General features: G+C 36.2%; 1 non-coding gene across 1 annotated transcript; it reads left to right on the forward strand.

The window, feature by feature from the left end:
• Positions 1 to 8,611: 8,611 nt before the first annotated feature.
• Positions 8,612 to 8,684, forward strand: TRNAA-AGC (transfer RNA alanine (anticodon AGC)). The gene has a single exon. It is a non-coding gene; the product is annotated as a tRNA-Ala (tRNA).
• The last annotated feature ends 7,407 nt before the right edge of the window (positions 8,685 to 16,091 follow it).

The raw sequence follows: 16,091 nt of genomic DNA on the forward strand, positions 1-16,091 counted from the left end.
TTTAATTGATATTTACAGGCTACATGTAAGACCTACAGAATATGTGTTCTTTTCTAGAGCACATGGAACGTTTATCAGGATGGACCATCGATTGGGCCATAGAACAAGTCTCAACAAATTTCAAATGCTTTAAATTTAGCAGACTAATTTCTCTGACAATAATTGGACTAAATTAGAAATAAAAAACTAGAAAATACCCAAATATTTGGAAATCACACAATCCACCTCTAATAAAATTTAGAGGACAAGAAAATTATAAATTATTTTCAACTGAACAATAATAAAAATGTAAGCGTTCAGGTATACCATGGTCATGGATTGGAAAAGTTAATCTTGTGAAGATGTCCATTGTCTCCAAATTGATCTATTATTGAATGTGATATCAACCAAAACCCCAAATGGGCTTTCTTGCTGATGGTTTGGAAACTGACAAATAGACTTTAAAATTTACGTAGAAATACAAAGTTCTGTAAGAGCCCAAATAACCTTGAAAAAAAATTGGAGGGCTTATACCACCTGACCTTAAGGCCTACCATACAGCTACATAAATCAAGACAGTGGTATTGGCATCAGGATAAGCATATAAACCAACAGAACAGAAAGTGGCATCCAGAAATTGACCACATATATTTTAAATTTATTTTTTAAGTATTTAGGAAAAAGCTTTATTTTATTTTATATTTTCATGTGTTGATATATTGAACCTGGGAATGTTAAATGAGGGAATGGAATAGAAAAGATGAATAGTAAGTCCAAATGCCTTGAGGTGAAAGTATATTTTACGTTTTTTAATTGAAAGTATCCACCATGGAATTAGAGCAATAACTGAGGGGGAAAAGAGAGTGAATAATTTGGCTTGTGTATAATTTTTGCCTTGGGTTTTCTTTTAAAGGAAAATCCTGAAACAAACAAAAGAGCAAATCCTGGTAAAGCATCAGACATATTAAAAGAAAAAACAAAAACAAACTCACTGTCATTGAGTCAGTTCATAGAGACCCTACAGGACATATCAGACATATACATATTCCAAACTGTGTTATTAGAGAAGAAACATCATTTTGAGCACTATCTCATCATTGTCAGTTCAACTGACCAGCAGTGTCTGTTTATGGCAGAAAAAGTGACAGAGAAATAAAAGGATGGGTATCTTTGCTCATGTTACTGTGAGGGAAGGCCAAAATAATCAGAGAACAGTAGATTGGGTATAGGATTTCAGCTTTTCATATACCAAGTTTATAAAATAGTCTCAATAATGTAGAAGTCTTGATGCCCATTTTTTTTATTTGCTTCAATATCTTAACTTAAAGTAATGTACGATGTTTCATGTTTACAATGAAAATAATTAAATTTATTTTACCTTAGAATTATGAGAATTACACGAACATTATATACACAATTTTAAAAAAAGAAATAAACCCCATATATGTTATTCTATCATAGCCGAGGGTGATATTTATATTTACATGGTGACATGGAATTAATTAAACCAGTTTCTAACAACTCAGGAAAACATTCTCCTTTCATGATTGGATTTCATTCCTGTAATCTGCTTTTAGATCAGGACTCAGCTGATTTTTTCTCTATAGTGCCATAGAGTAGGTATTTTAGGCTTTGGAGACTTGATGGTCTTCGTTGCAACTACTCACCTCTTCCATTGTAGTGTGAAAGCAGCCATAGATAATACATAAATGAATGGGTATGACTGTATTTCAATAAAACTTTATTTACAAAAATAGGCAGCAGGCTGGATTTGGTCCACAAGTGGTAGTTTTCTAATGTCTGCTCTAGATTGTTTGTTTGTTTGTTTGTTTTTTGATTGATGGATCCTTCCAATAGTCTAGTGAATTGTTTAAGAACTTTGCCAATGATTCTCTGTATCTCTCCTGGTTGAATTTTATAGTTTCTTGGTATGTAAAATTTAGCCCACTTGAGATCTGCAAAAGTGAGATACACACTTGATTGGGAAAAGAATGAGATGATTGGCCAGTGTTGGACTTTATATCAGGCTTTGCCCACATTTAGTCTCTCAGATTTTTTAGGGATGTGTGTGCTGAATTGGTGAGGAGGCTTAGGAAATCAGTATAAGTCTGGAGCTTACAAAATCTTTGTGATTAAGATGTTCCCACTAAATTAGATCTGAATTATCTCTTCTCTCAACTTCCTATGGAATTTTCAATGCTGTTTATCAACAAAATCCCATAAGATTGTACAAAACAAACAAGAAACAAGCAATGATTGCTGACTGTCTTACCCCTGGATTTACAAAGGTTATACTTACAGGAGAGATCAATCCTGGCAGGAATAACAGGCAGAGATGAGGGCTGGAAATATCTAGAGAGATTTGATAAGGTATTTCATGATTTGTTAGCGGCAAAAGCTGGGAAATTGAAAGGATGTGGTTTGTTCAAAGTTGTGTCTACTTCTTAAACACAGATAAGCACTAAGAATTGTTTAAGAATTCTTGCATATGAAAAAGTAAATAAATAAAATGGTATATAAAATGTATTTTTAGAAGTGATTATTACTGTCATTTTCATCTGTATGTTACCTGAATCTTGTGTTTTGGATTTCATAATAAAACAGGTGAAATAGAAGGTTAAGAGCCACAGAGTGATGGGAAAACTCTGCAGGTATGCCTTTTAATCAGGTAATAAATAGGTAATGGGTGAGGCACATAAATATGAACTACTGAGGGTAACAATGGGGTTTTTGACAAAAAATGATGGAAATACAGAACTCTGCAATCATGAAAGCTGACAAGTGATACTCTAATTTTCTGGGCCATACTTTTTGTCACTCTAATACTTAGTATTAAGATTAAATTATGCTGTGCTCTGGAGAAAAATAACATTTTTATAAATGTAACTGAAATATTTACTTTTTTAAATGACATTATTCCAGGGTAAATGCCTAATATCAAGAATAAGGAAAAAGACTTGCTTAAAGTCACTTTGTTCTGTGTATATATAACATTTTACTCTCTTGAAAGAGAACGTTGGAGGAGGTAATGTCTCTATAAATGCCTGTTTAAGAATCTTATACATTCAAATATGCTTATTTGAATTCTGGTTGACGTAAGTAGCACATAAATAGTCTGAGTAAAAGATCATGGAATTCCTGGTGCAAAAGGCTTTCTGAGTTCATCTAGTATGTCAGTTCAGTGCTGTTGAGAAGCAGACACCACACTGGGATCAGAAGTCCCGGGTATTTCCTGGTTGACATGCCTATTAAGGACAGGGAGAAAAATAAGTAGGGAGAACTTCCAGACCAAGATGTGTATCTGTTAAAAGAGAGTGAAGCACTTAACCACTGCACCACCAAGGCTATAAAGGAGCTTAACAATATTAAGTATAATGTATTATATTACTAAGTACTGAGTGAACTATTAGAAATTTTATTGAGAATTTTTTTGCTCTTTGAAACTGAGAAGAAGAGACCATACTCTATCCCTTATATTCTACCCTCCTCCCCAGCTCTTATATAATTTATCAATAGGTACTTGGGAGTCTTAAAAATATAGCAACAACCATCCTGTAGATTTTTAAGTGAAAAACTGGCTACTACTATTAAGCAGTCTTCTTCATTAAGAATTCTGCTTATTAATTGAAAAAAAAAGAGAGTGCAAAGGATTAAGTATGAAAGCCTTAAACTTAGTGCAGTTCTGAGACAGCCTAGGCAAGGGTTAAAGGGCGTTCCCAAGCAAAGGCTGTCATCCGGAAGAGCACCAGATAGAAGTGATTGGGATCTAGTATCTCCACCATGCTCAAACATTGGCATGGAGAAGCCCATGATAAGCATGACCTTGGTGTGAATGCTGGTGGACCCAAAGGTGCTACAACTGAAGGCTTTAGTCAGCTGTGCTCCTCACAGTAGGTTACGTGAAGGATATCTGAGTGGTACACTTCCACCAGCACCATACTGAGATGTTCTATATCTTCAAACTTGAATTGTATCATTGTTAGGTAATTTTAACTGTCAGAAATATTGTCTAAGCAGATTAATATGGGTTTTTCAATAAAATCTATTTTAGTATTCATTGTTGTTGTTAGTTGCTGTCAAGTCAATTCTGACTCATGGCAACCCCACGTGTGCAGAGTAGAACTGCTCCACAGGGTTTTCAAGGCTGTGACATTTCAGAAGCAGACTGCCAGGACTGTCCTCTGTGGCGACTCTGGCAGGGTTCAAATCACCAAACTTTCGGCTAGTAGTTGAGAGCTTAACAGTTTGCACCACACAGGGACTCCTAGTTAGTAATTATATTTACACAATTCATACACCGATAGGAATATGAACCCAGCACCAAGGACAGTGCTTGAAACATGGTAGATGTTTAATAAGGGGTTGAGAATAAATGCATATTGCTTCTTGACATTTCTTATTTTAGAAAGCTTTTCAATTTACCAATTCAAATCCATTCTCTCTCTCTCTTAGTTAATCCTTATTTCCTCAAGAAACTTACCTTTTTTATTTAACCACAATGTTCATCTTAAACTCTTTAAGAGTATATGATCTACAGTCTTTTTAAATCTCATGAAGTGTGTTTTATAACAAATACACAGCTCATTGACTCTTAACCAGGCTGCCTGAGATCAATGCTTGGCTTCAACACTTACTAGCTGTGAGATCTTTAGCAAGCCAATTAACATCTCCTGTCTGCCTTAGTTTCGTACTCTGTAAAATCTAAATTATAATAGTACCTCATCACTGAGTAGTTATGAATATTAAATGTAATATGTGTAAAATATTTAGAGCAGTGTCTGGAACATACTAAATGCTCAGAAATCTAAGCTAGTATCATTCATGTCATTATTATTAACATGATCAAAAGCTATAGTATGTGATTAATACAGCATTGGAAATGACTCCACTAACGGGAAAGAAACTTGATAAGGGTTTTATAACTGACTCAGCAGGTGAGTAAATTTATCATAGCAAGTGATAATTTAGTACAAAATACTATAACATGGGAGGCCCCTGATGTAAGAATGAAGGCAATATACAGTTATATATATATATATATATATATATATATATGATAGTAATGAAAAAAAATGACCACAATATCTAGTCTACAGCAGTTGTGTTCTAAAGGCTCACTGGCACCCTCAGATGCAAACCCGAGAAGAAGGTGCTGTAGCTGCCACTATGGACACAAGCCTGATGATAACATATCCTCTTATACTCGGTCTGCTTTGCCAATCTCAATCTTTCTGGCTTTTCTGAAACTCTACTCTTAGACTGACAACTCAAGTAAGACAGCTTTCCATGTTTTGTGATTGAAATTATTCAAGAAGGTTCTTTTCCTGCCCCTTACACCATAGCTCCTGGGTAATGAAAACTGTTAATGGCCTCAGCTGCTAACCAAAAGGGTGGAAGTTCCAGTCCACCAAGAGGCACCTTGGAAGAAAGGCCTGGTGATCTACTTCTGAAAAATCAGCCATTGAAAACCCCATGGAGCACAGATCTACTCTGACACAAATGGGGTCACCATGAGTCTGAATAAACTCAAAGGCATTTTTTTGGACACCATAGTTCCATAGCTTTTCTGTAAGAATGGGAACGATTGCCTATCTCCTAAATATTTGGAAACATTCAGTGAATTTTGAGAGCTACAATAACATTTCTAGCCTAACATCATTACACACGCCCATCAACAAATAAACCATTCTTGAGTTAATTCATTCATGCAACAAATATTTATCAAGTAACTTCTATATGCCAGTCACCTGAGTAAAAAATAATATTAATAATGGTGAAAAAAATAGCAGTGGAAAAATATATATTAAGTTCCTGCCCTCGTGGATATTATAGTTTCATAGGAGGAGTTAAACCTCTTTCAGATCAATTTCTATTCTACCAAGATTATTACTCCCTGGTCAATCTTTAAAATCCTTAGGTCCCCTACTTGACTGAGAAGTAAGGATGATGTAGATTATACAGGTATTGCCATAACTAGATTGATTAGTAAAGAATGTCAAAAAACGAAATTGATTACACAGTCTCAACAAATATCTAAAGGGTTATCTGTTACACTCCAAAATGAAATATAAAAGTATATATACGTATAATTAATATGCATATTAATTATATATATTAATATTAGCAACTTGGAAGATGGTATAATCAAGTAAGAGATATGGAAGAACGTTAGCATATTTCTTATTTACAAGACAACATACTTTTTCTTAATGTTAATTTATTGATTTTCTAATGGCCAAAAAAATTGATGAAAACATTTTTAAATGTATATGCAAATTTAGAGTTGCAAAACACTATCAAATTCATTTAATTGTCAAAAAACTCAGGAAATAAACAGGGTAAGCACTATAATCTCCATTTTACATATTAGGAAAGAGAATCTCGTTTAAATGGCTTAAATTTGCATGGTTAAAATATGATAAGAGTTATTCCTTAAGTTCAGATTTCTCCAGAGCCTGCGTTCCTTCTGTATATCACCACTCTCCAAGCTCTCCAAGCTGTATTTGATATATTCTTCAACAGCAGGATCAAATTTCATCCCCCCAATGAAGTCATCTTTTTTTTCTAACTAGTCCCATATCATTATCCCCTCATTTATGCTACCTTTCAAACTTATAATTCCTACATTACACACACTGTCATTTATGAGTAGCTTGCTACATTAATAAAATATCATAATGGATACATGCAAATGCTCCAATTTCAATCACCAAACATCCAATAAATATCTGCTCTTTTAGGAGCTGTCTTCTGAGCTGTAAGGGACTCACAGAATAGCAAGCCATGGCCCCTGCCTTAAACAGTGAGGAAATCCACAAATACAAACAATGATAATACAAGGCAAAATGAAATAAGGCAATTATGGACAAAGTCCTACGAGATAACAGAGCGAAGGAAGAGGGTTCTTCCTCTAAGAGAATTTTTTTAAAAAATGCCTTATCATACAAGAAGTGACTGCTAACCTGGGCCAAACTGTCTAGTGACAAGTAGAGGTGGAAGTAGAGAGAATATTCTAGGTAAGCAAAAGAGCAAATGCACAGTAAAGAAGTAATAAATTAACAGTAATTTCTGATTTCTATGGAATACCATGTGCATGAGTAGAAATAGTGAAAAAGAAGGCTCATTATTCTGAGAGCAGATCATGAAAAAACTTGTATAATATGTTAAAGATACCAGAGATACTTTTGTCCTGCATAGAATTAGGGTCAGGGAGGGTATTTAAGTAAGAGAATGACAATATCAGAAATGTCTCTCAGGATGATGGTATGTGAAAGACGCAACAGAAAGGGGGATGGAGGAGAGAGAGAAAACGAGAAAAGAAGGTTTATGCACTTGTCCAAGTAATTGCTTATGAAAACCAAAGCTACCTTTGTGGCAAAGAGATTGAAGAGATTGTGTTGGATAAGACAAGTATTTCAAAAGCAAAATGTATACAACTTAGAGGCTAATTAGATCTGAGAAACAGAAAGAAAATACTCATTCAGTTATTCCTGGAATCATTCCTCTGCCATTTATTGTCTATTTTGTGCCAGACAATGACCTAAGGTCTGGCACCAAGAGCTAGCTGTACAGTCTTCTGCAGGAAAGACTCTCTGAAACAAAGCACTGAAGTGCAGAGTGATCACTGCTTTGTTAGATACAAGTGCAATATACAAGTTGTCTGGTGTGGCCCAAGACAGAGAAAATCAACACTGTGGGTTTGATCTGAGCAAACGCACAGAGTATGATGCCTTTAATAGAGGCAAAGAATGCAGAAAAGGAGGGGGATGTTTGGAAGAGATAAAGAGGAGTTTGGTGTTAGATGTTTTAAGATGTCAGCAGACCAAACATGGAAGGTTAAGTGAAAAAGCCACACAGCTGAGGCTTGTGATTCAGAACTTTTCTTCCCAAATCTAGCACATTTGTCAATATTTCATTGTCAGTGATGACAACTGTAACACATATGCATCTAAATTCTCCTAAAAAAATACTACCATAAAAAACAAACATGCTTTTCACAGTGTCTTCTAGTGCCAAAACTGCCTTCTTTATTAAAAGATGAAGAAATTTGATCTAATATTTTAAATACAATAAACTTTCTATAATCATCTGGTTGTTTTACTAATGGAGTTCTTCGCTTTCAAAGTCAGGGGGGAAATGTCCATTGAATATTATGCTCTTCAGTCCTTGAAGGCTGCCTTCTCAACTGACTGTGTGAAGGAGAATTACAGTCTCCAGGGAAGGAAAGTAGTTGCATTAAGTACATAGCTCCTTTCTGCACCCTGTGTTAATCCCTTTCACCCAAGATAACAGCAAGCTTAAGTTAAAATCTCACTTAGAGCCATCATATTCTTTACAAAGCAGAGCTTCCAACACTTAGAAATAAAATCCAAACTTTGGACAGTTATCAGAACAGTGTGCACTTAGCTAGGTAGCAGACTGTACATTCCAACGTCGAGGTCAAAATGTTACAATGCATTTGGCAAAATAAAAGGAGAGTGATAGACAATTGTGGCCCCAAAACTAAATAACAGGCATCATGGATATATCTTATAAATCAATAACTGGGCAATGCAATTAACACATTTCTCTTAAATAATTAATGAAGCAAACTGTGCTTTGAGCTGTAGATTTTATAAAGGACTTGAAGCAAGGGGAATTAGCTCAAGTGGTAGAGCGCTCGCTTAGCACGCGAGAGGTAGCAGGATCGATGCCTGCATTCTCCAGTTTTGTCTTCCCACCTCCAAATCCCTTGGCTAGCAACAGTATTCAGTGGATACATTTACCAGATTTATCTTGCTTTAGTGAACGCAATGCCTCTTTGTTCTGTGCTTCCGTGCTAAGTTTAAAAAAAAAAAAAAAGAAATATTATATATAAAAACAAAAAAGGAACATATTAGAAAAAAATTGACTTGTATATTTTTCTACAGTGGTTGCATGACTAAGAAAACAATTCATACTCCACTCTGAATTATTATTTCAAAGTCCCCTTTCCTGTCCCCCAGTAAGGAAATAGTTCTCTGATTATGGACTTCTTAGCCATCCAAAGTATGAATGAATGAACAAATGAATGAATGAAACAGCAAGCCTCTACCATGCAAAATCTGCATAAGGTCAGAAAAGAAATTCATCACTCAAAAGCCCATTTATTTAATACCTGTAAAGTGGATACAGAACTTTAACAAATTTTCTCTGCTTGTTGAGTTCAAAAAAACAAAGGGAATATCCTACTTTCTGGCCTGTCATCTTTTATGTGCATGAGCCAGTCTTATGATTCTGTAGCTTTATACATCATTATCCCTGAAAAAATCACCTCCCCCTCTTCTCTATTAACTCACGCCAATCACACATTTCAAAATGAGATTCAAAATCATCTCCCTAAGGTATTTCTCATGTTTTGCTTTTATCTTCTCTGATATTTATATTCTCTCTCCATTTCAAATGTAACATATTTTTACAAGTAATAAAAAACAACTTATTACCTTTTCCACTTGATTTGTATGATCTATGCTATGAGAGATAACCAGCTTATATATTTCAGTTTCATTCATTGCCAAATGAATTACTGAAAAGGCAAACTGAATATCAATTATGAGTATAATACTAGGAACTAGGATTAAACAAAGACTTGCCCTTGAAAAGTTTTCAGGATTCATTACACAATTATTTATCAAACAACTACCTGTACCAGGCCCTCTGCTAGATATTTAGGATATTATATATGGAGCACTTGCCTTTAAAGAGTTTACACAGATGGGCATCTATATAAAAAAAGTATAATTCAGGACAAGCAAATGAAACATGAAATCCTGAATTGGATTCTTTCCAGAAAAAAGGGCATTAGTGGCACAATGTGTGAATTTAGAATAAGGCCTGTAGATTAGTAAACAGTATTGTATTAGTGTTAGTTTCCTGGTTGAGATCACTGTAATTGGGTTATGTAAGATATTATTAACATTAGGGAAAGCCGAGTGAAAGGTTCCTACGACCTCTCTGCACTATTTTTGCAACCTTTTGTATTCTGAAATTATTTCAAAAAGATTTTAAAATTAAAGCAAAATATACCATGAAATGGACACAGAAATGTCCACCTTATGGATATTCAAGGAATATTCCCCTTTGAGGAAGGTCTTGGTGCTCAACTGCAGGGAGTATGGTCAGCAGACAGTCCCTAGTGGTCACCTCCTTCAGGATGTGCCCCAGCTGCAGAAAGCCACCTCTCCAAGGTCATGCCCTTTCCAGGACAGCCATATCTGGCAACCGAGTAAAGCAGAGGTACAAAGGCCTGGCCATTTTGGATCAACAGAGGACACTCCAAAGGCAGTATTCCTTCCAGAATCCCCTGCTGAAGTTTGTTGAAGCTCTGCCTCAGTCTGCCTTCCTCCTCGGCCCATTCTTGTTTTTCCCTCCCTTCTTTTCCCAGGTATTGAGCTCCTAAAACATGTTGCATCCAACTCTATCTCAGCATTTGCTTCCAGAGAACCCAACCACAGCTATGCTAGGGGACTCTGAGAACAGAGAAGACAGAACAACTGTAGTGAGCCAATTGTGCTATAAGAAGACACATGCCCACTAAAAGGCATCATGCTATACAAAATTGCACAATAAAATCCACAGGACTTATGGGAAAATGGAGTCAGGGCACAACATAAAAACTCGGCCAGTGACATAGTGAAAAATAAAAAAAGTCAGGGACCTAATAAAAACTATATCATACTTTATACATGCTTAATGGCTAAAAAATACAGAAAGGCTACAATAAACATGGCACTTGACCTGAAAAAGATATAGTTTGCTTGTGAAAGTGGGCATTGGAAGGATTGTGGCCTGTGAGTTATTTAGGTAAAAGGACAGTTATTTGCAATCAGATAGAAAGCAATAATACCAGTTTTCGTATCTGGTGTGGCTCGTGACAGACACGGTGGACTGAGGTGTCTAGTAGATCCTTTGTGTGTGTGTGTTTGTGTTTTGTGTATTCCTATGCAGTTGGTTAGGCTTGATGTAGTCTTCTGAATTCACCTGAGAAATATACATAAGCAAATGTAAAATTTGTGTTATGCTAAAATCATTCCCTGATATATCAATTACATTGGAACGAATTTGTATGTTCAAAACAAGTACCATAGGAGAACTGTACTCACAAATACTAGATAATAAAAGCATTCTTCAGATAGTCTTTGATATCTGGCAAATGAAAAATACATGGAGAAAATGTCACAGCTTCTCTGAGGAGGTAGAAGTAACATTGCATGACATGTGCAGACCCCAAAATCATATCATTGTGGCAACCTGCTGGCTAATCATTTACAGTAAGGACATCAATCGTTTTAGTTATTACTAGGTGTTATGATTTAACAGATGTCAGTACAAGGAATTAATGATATGTGAAATTCAAGGAAACTTGTCAAAGAACATATTTAATTTACTAATAATGATGAATTAAAAGGCAAAGCACTTAAAATATACAAAAAATTATCCTTGAACAAACATTAAAATGTAGATACCAAGTAAATATATTTATATTCTTCTCTGTTGACGACATTAGACAACTTTAGTAAACACATACAAAAGTAACAGTATTGTTTCATTCATTCAATATTTAAGGAGTACTTGTCATAAATTGGTTAGGTGCTAAGAATAAAGTACTAAGAAAAATAAATATATGTCTGTTTGCTTACATTTTATAATCTAGAGAGAAGATCACAATCTAGAGAAAAACAAATTTCATTGTGTAAAATAGTGGAAGTGCTGTGAAAAAACAGACAAATAACACAAGGTAAGGGAAGATTGAAGGGAGCAATAGGGAGTCCACAGAAGGCCTTTTATGAACTTAAAGTATTGCTAGTAAAACAAAGAATTTTTTTTTTTTTTTTGGCTATAAAGATAAGCCATTTTGCAACACCACTCACTACAGGGCTAATAGCAAAGTATATACACTCATCTTTAGTGGACAATGTGGCTGTGGTTGCCTTGCATCAAAACACCATCCCTAGTCTGTTAAATTCCCAAAAGTGATAGAAGACAATCCCTCTTCCCTCTAAGGATGCTAAAAAGAACTGGTTAGAGCAGATCTCTATACTCTGGCAGATGAAATGTGAATGAACACAGCCTCTGAACACAGCAGGTCAGAGGCTCCCAAATAAGGTATTTGGATCTTGAAGAAGGTGCAGGGTCAGTTGTAGTTTTAGTCATGACAGCTTTGAAGAAGGGGAGATTCAGTGGCATGAGGTTGAGAGTCTAGGAGGTGTCAAGTCCAGCATTGTAGGGGGGTGAATGTCCAGAGGTAGCTATGCCAGGTGTGGGTGGCCTGTGTCCATCTAGTGGTAGCAGCCTGCTAAGAAGAATGCTCCTGTGAAGTGCTGGCCAGGCTTTGTCATCTAGGTTAACTTTCTAGGCACACAGTAGACATTACATATTGTACCATATTTTTACATTGTTGTTGTTAGGTGGCATCAACTCATAGCAACCTCATGGGTAGAACTGCCCCATAGGGTTTTCCAGGCTATGATTTAGGCTGTGATTGTCAGGTCTTTTTCCTGCAGATCCGCTGGGTAGGTCAAACCACCAAACTTTTGGTTGGCAGCCAAGCGCTTAACCATTAAGCAACCGGATAGATTAGATTTGCTTTGAGTCATGACACATCAGCAAACGAAGATACCGAAAGCTTTACTCTGTGTCACTAAGATCGACTCTACTCTGAGGAGGCAGCTCCTCCCTAGTTGTATTTTGAGTGCCTTCCAATCTGAGGGACTATTGTGAAAGTTGGAAACAAAAAAGAAGGATAAGTAGTTGGAAAATATGGCCTTGGTGATATGAACTATGCCAGAGATCGCATGACAGAATTCTGCAAGACTAATAACTTACTGATTAGAAGAACTGTTTTTCAACAACACAAAGGACAACTATAGATGTGAACCTCATTGGATGGTTTACACAGAAATCAAACTGACTGTATCTGTGGAAAGAGACAATAGAGAAGCTCATTATTATCAATCAAGATAAAAGCAGGGGCCAAATATGGAAGAGACCATCAATTGCTCATATGTAAGTTCAAGTTAATGCTGAAGAAAATCAAAGCAAATTCAAGAGAGTCAAAGTATAACCTTGAATACATTCCACCTGAATTAAGAGACTAATTCAAGAATAGATTATTGCACTGAACAATAATGACTGAAGACCGGAAGAGTTTGGGGTGACATCAAGGACAACATACGTGAAGAAAGCCAAAGGACATTAAAAAAAGAGGAAAGAAAGAAAAGACTGAAACGGATGTCAGAAGAGAGTCTGAAACTTGCTATTGAACACTGAGTAGCTAAAGAGCTAAAGTGAACAGAAGAAATGATGAAGTAAAAGAGCTGAACAGAAGATCTCAAAGGGCAGCTTGAGAAGACAAGGTAAAGTATTATAATGAAATGTGCAAAGACCTGGAGTTAGAAAACCGAAAGGGAAGAACACAATCGGCATTTCTCAAGCAGAAAAACTGAAGCCTCTAGTTGCAATATTGAAGGATTCTATGGATGAAAAACTGAATGAAGCAGAAAGAATCAAAAGAAGATGAAAAGAATACCAGTTACTGTACCAAAAAGAATTGCATGACGTTCAAGCATTTCAGGAGGTAGCATATGATCAAGAACCAATGGTCCTGAAGGGAGGCTTATAAGCTGCACTGAAGGCATTGACAAAAGACAAAGCTCCAGGAATTAAAGAAATACCAACTGAGATACTTCAACAAACAGATGCAATGCTGGAAGTGGTTACTTGTCTATGTCAAGAAATTTGGAATATAAAACTACCTGCGCAATCCACTGGAAGAGATCCACATCTGTGACCGTTCCAAAGAAAAGTGATCAAACAGCATAAGAAAATTATCCAATGATATCATTAATCCACATGCTAGCAAAATTTTGCTGAGGAAATCCATAAATGGCCACAGCCTTACATCAACAGGGAACTGCCAAAAATTCAAGCCCGACTCAGAAAAGGACAGGAAAAGAGGGATATCATTGCTGATGTCAGATGGATCTTGGCTGAAAGCAGAGAATACCAGAAAGATGTTTACCTGGGTTTTATTCACTACACAAAGGAATTCGACCGTGTGGGTCAAAACAAATCATGTATAACATTGCAAAGAATGGGAATTCCAGAACAACTGTGCTTGTGCATAACCTGTACATGGATCAACAGGCAGTCATTCAAACAGAACAAGGGGATACTACACGGATTAAAATTGGAAAAGGTGTGTGGCAGTGTTGTATTCTTTCACTTTACTTATCCAATCTATATGCTGAACAAATACTCTAAGAAGCTGGGCTATATAAAGAAGAATGCAACATCAATGTTGGAGGAAGACTCAGTAACGACCTGAGATATGCAGATGACACAGCCTCTTGCCAAAAGTGAAGATGATTTGAAGCACTTTCTGATGAAAGTGAAAGGACTACAGCCTTCAGTACAGATTATAACTGAACATAAAGAAAATGAAAATTCTTACAACTGCACCAATAAACAGCATCATGATAAATGGAGAAGAAACTGATGTTGTCAAGGATTTCATTCTTTTTGGATCCACAATCAATGCCCATGGAAGTAGCAGTCAAGAAATCAAAGCACGTATTGCATTGGGCAAATTTGCTGCATAAAACCTCTTTAAAATGTTAAAAAGCAAAGATGTCACTTTGAGGACCTAGGTGAACATGACCCAAGACATGGTATTTTCAATCATCTCATATGCAAGTGAAACCTGGACAATGAAAAAGGAGGACCAAAGAAGAATTGACACATTAAAATTGTGGTATTGCCAAAGAATATTGAATATACAATGGACTACCAGAAGAACAAACAAATTTGTCTTGGAAGAAGTACAGCCAGAATGCTCCTTAGAAGCAAAGATGGCAAGACTTCATCTTGCTTACCTTGGACATGTCATCCAGAGGGGGAAATCACTGGAGAAAGACATCATTTTTGGTAAAAGTAGAGGGTCATTCAAAAAGAGGAGATGCTCAATGAGGTGGATTGACACAATGGCCGCAACATAACGACGATTGTGAGGATGGTGTAGGATCAGGCAACATTTTGTTCATAAGGTCTCTATGAATCAGAGTTAATTCCAAGGTACCTAACAACAATCACATATTAGATTAGATTAGATATATTAAATTAGTCTGAAGAGAGTTGCTTTCTCCAAGCAGATGTAGAAACCTGGACTAATGTCTAAAAACTAATAACAGGAAATGTGGAGCTCTGGTGGCAAAGTGATTAAGAGCTCAGGCTGCTAACCAAAAGGTTGGCAGTTCAAACCTACCAGCTGCTCCCTGGAAACCCTCTGGGGCAATTCTACTGTGTCCCATAGGATCCCTATGAGTCGGAATCAACTCGATGGCACAAAACAATAACAACAGAAAATGTGTGAATTAGATCTCCTATGGATATTTCTTAGTGCCTTTCTGAAACTTGATACTGACTGAGGATGAACTCTAAATTTTAGTAATTGCAATATAAATAACTACCAAAACTTACTGCCCCAGACAAAGTTTGATAAACTACGAAATCTAGCTTAAAGAAAAAAATAGTGGGCTTAACATAAAGTAAATATTATTAGGACAATTGATGTCTAAAGATATTTTCTGTTTACACATACAACTCTACTCCTGGAATTCTAACAAGGCAAATGCCCCACTTTATTTTAATTTTTAAAACACATTTTCCCCATGCTATCTTATATTCTATTTATAGTCTTATTTCACCATCTAGATCATAAATTGCTTAAATTCCTATAATCCTCACAATGCCTAATACCTTCTTCCACCTTGTACATCAAAAAAACAAAACCCATTGCCATCAAGTCAGTTCTGACTCACAGGAACCCTACAGTACAGAGTAGAACTGCCCCATACAGTTTCCAAGGTTTCAACCTTTACAGTCTATTCCCAAGAAAGGTGACCCAACTGAATGTGGAAATCATCGAACAATATTATTGATATCACACACAAGTACAACTTTGCTGAAAATCATTCAAAAGTGGAGGCAGCAGTATATCAACAGCGAGCTGCCATAAATTCCAGCTGGATTCAGAAGAGGATGTGGAATGAGGGATATCATTGCTGATGTCAGATGGATCCTGACTGAAAGCAGGT

This window comes from Trichechus manatus, unplaced genomic scaffold (assembly GCF_000243295.1).
Source record: "Trichechus manatus latirostris isolate Lorelei unplaced genomic scaffold, TriManLat1.0 scaffold00163, whole genome shotgun sequence".
Lineage (NCBI taxonomy): Eukaryota > Metazoa > Chordata > Mammalia > Sirenia > Trichechidae > Trichechus > Trichechus manatus.